We start from the raw sequence: 8213 nt of genomic DNA on the forward strand, positions 1-8213 counted from the left end.
TCGGAATAAACATTTCTTTGTGGAGGAAAGGGATGGGCGATTTATTCCTATGGGTCATCTAGGAACAAGAAGATTCAATCGGAAATATCGACAAATTCTTGCGTGGTCCAAGGAAATAAAAAAAAGGCCCGGCTTCCACAATTTAATCTCTATTGAATATGAATATTTTTTAATATAAGAATAGCTGATATAGTCACCATTCAATGGGTCAGGTCCACTTATTTTTTATTTTATTGATTTCTAAATTTTCTTTTCCGATCGATTTTATTGGAACAGTATTTTATTGGAACAGTGGAGAAGTCGGAATGTTTTGGTTTGCTGATTCATAATCTGAATTGGGTATCTAAAATATATATGTACCAGGACCAAAAAAACAGGAATAATGAAAAATGAGGAGAAGTATACCCTGTAATGACAACATAGCGGTCCCCCTAATAAGATTAGGGCAATTACTTATCATCATAATGAACAAATGTTCAACTTTGTACCTATAACTCATTCTATAATTTATTTTGAATAATAAATAATAACTCATTATGTGGGCAGTTACCTTAGATATATTTATTATATTACAAATAAATATAAAAAATCTCTCTTTTCTCTGCTGAATAATGAACACTAAGACTGCAAACTGGAGCTTCATGAAAAAAGCCCCTTATCGGATTTGAACCGATGACTTACGCCTTACCATGGCGTTACTCTACCACTGAGTTAAAAGGGCCCGTTTTATTCAATTCAGGAAGAAGCCACTCGCTGCTATGAGTCTACTACATGATCCATATATTTACTATATGTACATATATACATGTATGCATAGGGATTCACTCAGGAACAAGAAATTTGATTTACCTATACCTATGAGATTCTATGAAAAAAAAAATGATTATTTTCTTTTGTATATTTGATAAATAGCAATGGTAATGCAATGAATTCTTTCAGGGCCGGGCCTTATACTAATTGCTTTGCTTTTATTGACCCATCCAGATGAGATTCACTTGATTGATACATGTACGAATCTGACATCGATTCAAAATATTTCAGCGAATCCCTTCCCTGATTTACCAGTTCTACATCATCTTTTTGAATCGATCAAAAAAAGCATTCTATCGTTTTTTAATTTCCTGGCTTAGTATTAGTGTGAGATAAAGATAGGTTATATCCCATCTTAACGATGAGTGAGTCGATGAGTCAAAATGGAAGAAAGGTTTGACTTACCTTTTCTGTCTGTCGAACAAATCATTTCCTGAGGGGATCCCATACTTCGTTATATATATATAGGATATAGGACGGGATGGTTCATTTCATGAATTAAAATCAAAAATTCTATGGAATCGTAGAAGCAGGAAAGATTTTTCGGATCTAGTCATCCCATTATAATTATACATTACATTATATTGACAATTCCAAAAAACTGCTCATACTATGAACATAGTATGATGGCGATCGGGCAGGTATGCCCCTATCGTCTAGTGGTTCAGGACATCTCTCTTTCAAGGAGGCAGCGGGGATTCGACTTCCCCTGGGGGTAGGGTACTACGAAAGGAAGTTGATCATGGATTATCAATAAGCCCAGAATTTGTTCTTCCTGGGTCGATGCCCGAGCGGTTAATGGGGACGGACTGTAAATTCGTTGGCGATATGTCTACGCTGGTTCAAATCCAGCTCGGCCCACTAATTCGCCGATCCATGATAACCAAATTTGTCCTCCAGAAATGCCCATTATTTAGATATTTAGAATGCCCCATATATTCTAAAATTCTAAAAGTATTCTAAGGATATATGGGAATAAAATATATAGGGATAAAGGGTCCATTTTTTCTACAATACCCCTTGGTTTCTTTCCAATTTCTCACATCTTCTGATCTGTCTAAAGATCTAGATTCCCAATTTGTTGCAAAGGTAGTAAAGAAAAAAAGAGTCCTTTTTCCATTGAAAAATAGATTCTCAATATATTAGTAGGATTACCAGTAATCTGTGTCATTCTTACTCTAGTCCGTATCCATGTGGATATCAGTATATCAGTCGTGTTTCTTTTACAACACGAGAATATTTCTCGTAAATAGAAACGAAACGAATGAAAGCATAAGAATACATATATGCATGCTGTATACCTCACCCTGGGATTGTAGTTCAATCGGTCAGAGCACCGCCCTGTCAAGGCGGAAGCTGCGGGTTCGAGCCCCGTCAGTCCCGACCTCGGATCCGATGAATCCATCAATTCATCTTCCCATTTTCTGTGAGGAGGGGGCCCGGGACAGGATTGAATTTCCTGCGGGGATCCTTAATTTTTTTTTATTTTGTTTTTCGTTTCGAATTTCTCATCGGACAAAGACGGGAATTTCAATTATTTGAACTAGTACCGATTGCTGGGGGAGAGGCATACGTAGTCGTAGGTATCGCCATACTGGGGATTCCAAGAGAGACCCACTGGTTTGACTTTTTCAATTGCTTCTGATCCATGAAATGGAATAGGGTACAGAGTACCCATACGTTTCCAGGGAGTACATATACAAATTGTACTCGTTTATTCTACGATACACAATTAACTAACTTAGTAACATAGTTACTCGGGCAGCAGAGTACTATTAAACCTACTCCCTTTTGTTTTCGTGTTTTCGAGATACGATTTTGTGCAATCTCAATTAGTAAAGTAATTAAAAACAATCTATCTATCTTATTCTTATTCAAATTGCATGCTGAATTTAGCTTTCAGTCCCAATCCAAGGAAAAAGAGGGTCCTTACTTTTAATATAAAGTAAAGGATCAAACAATGATCCGTCCCTTTTGTTTCTTTTCCACAGGGGGAATGAATCATTTTTTTTTTCTTTATTTTCTTTATCTTTATATAATATATATTTTTATTTTAGGGTTTCATCGAAGAAGGAGAAAAATCAATAAAGAAAGAATTTGTCGGAATATTAGATCTTTTTTTTTATATCGAGACCCATCCCATACCCATACCTTTATCACATTTCTCTGCCTTCCAGGAGGATTAGATCATTACGAAAACTTCGCTTCGAGCTTAACTCCTCCCCCTTTCCATTTCACTCCTACTGTTTAGGTCTGTTACCAATGGAAGGCCGGCAACAGAACACAGGTCAGATGATACCTCGTCGGATGATTCTTATAAAGAAGATGATAGATTTTAGAAACTAAAGAATGAAAAAAAAAAAGATGAGAAATTCAATGGGATTCTTGATTAGATCAGGAATCCCATTTTTGATTCGGTATGGATAAAAGATCTTCCTATGTTATACTATTCAATTCTCGACGATGAATCGATTTAATAGATCAGATATTGTTATTCATATTCATAATATAATATTGAATATTGATCCGATTCAGTATCAACCTTCAGGATGCACCCATTGAATTTACAGGAGAAATCTTTTTATTTTTATTTTTTTTTTCTATGGGATTAGATCCCGAGTTATTGCGAAGCAAAAAAAAACGATGAGATTATGGAAGTCAATATTCTCGCATTTATTGCGACTGCGCTGTTCATTTTAGTTCCTACTGCTTTTTTACTTATCATCTACGTAAAAACAGTCAGTCAAAATGATTAGAATTAAACTTGACTTATTAGCTCTTATCAATGATTGACGAAATAAAAGGGATTCCAATTCCAAGTCTTAAATGAAATTAGAGAACTGGAATCAACAGTATAATAGATGGTGTAGTAGAAAGGTTCATATAGTTCTTTCTACCACACTATCTATTATTATATTGTAAAAATATTGTATTGCATGTATAAAGTTGTATTGTATAAATTCAAAAAATGGATGGGTTTGATATAGACTAGATACAATATCTATCCATATAAATGAAGTAATTGATTGGGCCGTTAACAGATACCCCACGGAGTTCTATAGTCACTTCTTCGGATTTGAAAAATAAGTATAAGTAGTAAACACCACCCATTTTTCATGCTTGAGCCATGACATGAGGTGAGTCAATAAAGCATAAATAGGATTCCTAGAAGTATAAAACTTAAGTGAGCACGGATCACCCGACGCAAGATCTTATTATGCGTAGTACCCCTTTGAACAACCACTACGTCTATGGCATCTCCAGTAGAAAGTACGTATCCACGTAATAGTAGCAGTACTTCCTCTTTGAACAGTCAAGAGGGAAAAACAAATAAAAAAATAGGGGTTGGTTGCTCCTCATTGTAATATCCATAATTATGGTAAGAGCGGGTTCATCGAAATCGAATATTATATTTAGGAATAGGAAGAGTTCGGCTGGAAAAATTTCCTATCATGCGCATTCCTTTGAGTTTCGAAATACGAACAACATCAGAATCAAATCATTCAAATATTGATCGAAAGATCATTGTTCATATATTACTGGATTACCCTAGAATTTTTGAAATGGATTATCTTAAAACGCTTCGCGGAACGGTCCATTAAACATAAGCACCATTGATCCAATTTGATTACTCAACTTAATTAGTAGTACCCCTAGAGTCCACTTCTTCCCCATACTACGAGTGAAAGGGAAAACGTAAAGACCACCATTAAAGCAGCCCAAGCGAGACTTACTATATCCATGTAAATTATCTCCCCGATCTCTATGAATATGAAGGAATTATTCCATTATTAATCACTAATAATAGTGGAATCAATGGTGCAGAGTCAAAATGGCATTTTGCTCTAACGCTATTGATGAACCAATCCAATGAATACAAGAGTTCCTATACTCTAATTACAAGGATCTCCGGTCGAATCGGAAAGCAGTAAGCAAAAGCAAGATATACAACTACCCTTGGAGATCTTAAAGGAATGTTACTAATGAAAGATGTAGGAATAGTAAGACCCATTGTTTGTTTTGTTAGCTTTCATAAGCATAAGAAAAAAAAATGGAATATAAATAGAATATATATATATACCATAAAGATGTAAAAGATAACTATCTTAACTATCTATCACATACCTCTATCTACCCCCCAAGTCTTACTGTCTCTGTTTCTTTCTGTGAAACAATCGGGGGACACCCCATTACGTTCTTGGCAGGGTGTTACAAAAAACGGAGAAGTATTTTTCAACTTTTATTAGAAAATTAGATTCTATATTCTATAATATAGATATAGAATAGTTAGTTATTCTATAACTATAATAGTTATAGTTAAGAGTTGATTACCCATCCAATCCAATATTGATTGGATACCTGAGTAAGTACTCAGGGATTCTCGTGAGTCTGGATACAAAATACAAACTATCCTTAGCCCTTTCCGCAACTCCCAATTTGATTCCCCACCAACCTACCCAATTTAATTCAAGACTCAGTCAGTGGGCACCACCCTAGTAAGGTAGGGTAATTAGGAAGTATTGATAGTGCTTCCTATAATCTCCCTCAGATCCTAGAATAGAAGCAAGGATTGGATTTACATTTAGGAACCGAACCCCCTTTCCTTCGGCTACCCCGATTTTAGGTATCTGACTTTCGTAGTTCTGAATCTCACAATTTCAGTTTTACTATCGATTCGATTGATAAATCAAATACAAAGAAATAGCCCGAACCAACCAGTAATCAGTCATAAATCGGTTTTTTTTCATATTGATACCCGATTTTAACCATAACCAAATGATAAAAATTCAAGTCTTTTTTTTTTATAGAACCTCTGTATTCTTAAAATACAGTATCTACAACCCTAGTCATGCTTCTGTCAGGCAAGAATTTTGTGAGTTCTATTAGCATATGTGAGTTCTATTAGCATAGAAGGATAAGGTATTCCGAAGCTTTTCTTTTGTTGATCAGGCGACACCCGGATTTGAACTGGGGAGAAAGGGATTTGCAGTCCCGCGCCTTACCACTCGGCCATGCCGCCAAAATGATCCAAAATAGACCTAACTCTTTCTTTTTTTTTTTTTTTTGGGGGGGGGGGGGTTACTCAACCTTTTTTTGGTTTGAGTTGGATTTTTAAAACGGGTTTCTTTATCCCTTTCCAAAAGGGATCCCTGGGTCCAGGGTTCTCTTGATTGTATAGTGTTTCAAAACATAATATTTTTTTTTATATTGAAACAGAAAAAAGATATTTCTAGGCACAGAGTCCAAAATTCAGAGTAAATTGGAGCCATTAATTATTTCCTGTGAATTCATGAACAGTTCTTGGATTTTGATCTAACGTTTTCTTTCCTTACCTTAATAATTAAATTAATAACATAAGAAAACAAAAAAGTTGATACACGACTAATCAGTATCAATTGTTTTCAATTTCAATTATAACAACATATATGTGTATATGTAAACCCTCGAACATAAATTGTTACACGCATACCTAGTCCTATCCACCTTATCTTATAGGGAATTGTCGTGCTTGAATTTTGCATTGAATATTTTTCTATTGAATAAGTTGAATCTAAATTGGAAATTCGCATATAGCACCCCGAAAAGAGGGGATATGCAGATAACTAGATAGCTATATCTGGATATACTTATACAATGCCCTTTACGCACTTCAATCGTATTCTACTAATTCTACTAACACTAACAAGAGCTCCCTCTTCTCTGTGAATCCTTTTTTGAACAATGGTGGAATCAATGAAATAAGTTAAGTGCTAAAATAAAAACCAACTCGATACTGTTCCGGATTATTCTGTCTTTATCTCATTCATAGAGAATGGATCAAATCATGAATCTATTTCTGGTACCCAATCTTATTTCTGATACCCAATCTTATTTCTGATACCCAATCTTATCGTAATATCATAATAACAGGTAGAAATTGGATCCATTTGTATATTCTATACAAGACTCCATCAGTCTAAGCTAAGGGGCAGAATTTTGTTTCAAGGAATGTTTTATTAATCCATCTCCATTTGGATCCGTCGAAAATTATCTCTCTTTATTCCTCCGTCTATGCCAATTTCATAGGTCTATGGAATTGGATAAAATTTCATGTGATTCAGTAAAAAGAATATACATTCCATCATTGCTCGATCGATCTATATGGTTCGATAAAGACTTAACCAATAATGGGATTTTTTCAATAAATGGGAAACTTAATTAAGATGCTCCGGGATGAAAATGAGGGAATGTCTACAATACCTGGATTTAGTCAGATACAATTTGAAGGATTTTGTAGGTTCATTGATCAGGGCTTGACCGAAGAACTTCATAAGTTTCCAAAAATTGAAGATACAGATCAAGAATAGAATTTCAATTATTTGTGGAAACATATCAATTGGTGGAACCCTTGATAAAAGAGAGAGATGCTGTGTATGAATCACTCACGTATTCTTCTGAATTATATGTACCCGCAGGATTAATTTGGAAACCCGGTAGAGATATGCAAGAGCAAACCGTATTTATTGGAAATATTCCTCTAATGAATTCCCTGGGAACCTCTATAGTAAATGGAATATACAGGATTGTGATCAATCAAATATTGCAAAGCCCCGTATTTATTACCGTTCAGAATTGGACCATAACGGAATTGCTGTCTATACCGGCACAATAATATCAGATTGGGGAGGAAGGTCAGAATTAGAGATTGATAGAAAAGCAAGAATATGGGCCCGCGTGAGTAGGAAACAAAAAATATCTATTCTAGTTCTACTATCAGCTATGGGGTCGAATCTAAGAGAAATTCTGGATAATGCTTGCTACCTGAAATTTTCTTGTCTTTCCTGAATGAAAAGGAAAAAAAAAAGATCGGGTCAAGGGAAAATGCCATTTTGGAGTTTTTATCAACAATTTGCGTGTGTAGGTGGGGATCCAGTATTTTCGGAGTCCTTATGTAAGGAATTACAAAAGACATTTTTTCAACAAAGATGTGAATTAGGAAGGATTGGTCGACGAAACATGAACCGGAGACTGAATCTTGATATACCTCAGAACAATACATTTTTGTTACCACGAGATATATTGGCTGCTGCGGATCATTTGATCGGAATGAAATTTGGAATGGGCACACTTGACGATATGAATCACTTGAAAAATAAACGTATTCGTTCTGTAGCAGATCTGTTACAGGATCAATTGGGTTTGGCTCTGGTTCGTTTAGAAAATGTGGTTCGAGGAACTATATGTGGAGCAATCAGGTATAAATTAATACCGACTCCTCAGAATTTGGTAACTTCAACTCCATTAACAACTACTTATGAATCCTTTTTTGATTACACCCTTTATCTCAAGTTTTGGATCGAACGAATCCATTGACACAAATAGTTCATGGGCGAAAATTGAGTTATTTGGGTCCTGGAGGATTA

At 35.2% G+C, this 8213-nt stretch overlaps 3 non-coding genes across 3 annotated transcripts; 1 reads left to right on the top strand and 2 right to left on the bottom strand.

The window, feature by feature from the left end:
- Window positions 1–649: 649 nt before the first annotated feature.
- On the bottom strand, window positions 650–721 carry TRNAT-GGU (transfer RNA threonine (anticodon GGU)). Its single transcript has one exon. It is a non-coding gene; the product is annotated as a tRNA-Thr (tRNA).
- A 1398-nt stretch (window positions 722–2119) lies between these two features.
- Window positions 2120–2193, top strand: TRNAD-GUC (transfer RNA aspartic acid (anticodon GUC)). Its single transcript has one exon. It is a non-coding gene; the product is annotated as a tRNA-Asp (tRNA).
- A 3565-nt stretch (window positions 2194–5758) lies between these two features.
- TRNAC-GCA (transfer RNA cysteine (anticodon GCA)) lies at window positions 5759–5830 on the bottom strand. The gene has a single exon. It is a non-coding gene; the product is annotated as a tRNA-Cys (tRNA).
- Window positions 5831–8213: the final 2383 nt, after the last annotated feature.

This window comes from Aristolochia californica, unplaced genomic scaffold (genome assembly GCF_029961685.1).
Source record: "Aristolochia californica isolate CCGP_79_NKW_82.1479 unplaced genomic scaffold, dmAriCali1.0.hap1 SCAF_201, whole genome shotgun sequence".
Taxonomy (NCBI): Eukaryota; Viridiplantae; Streptophyta; class Magnoliopsida; order Piperales; family Aristolochiaceae; genus Aristolochia; species Aristolochia californica.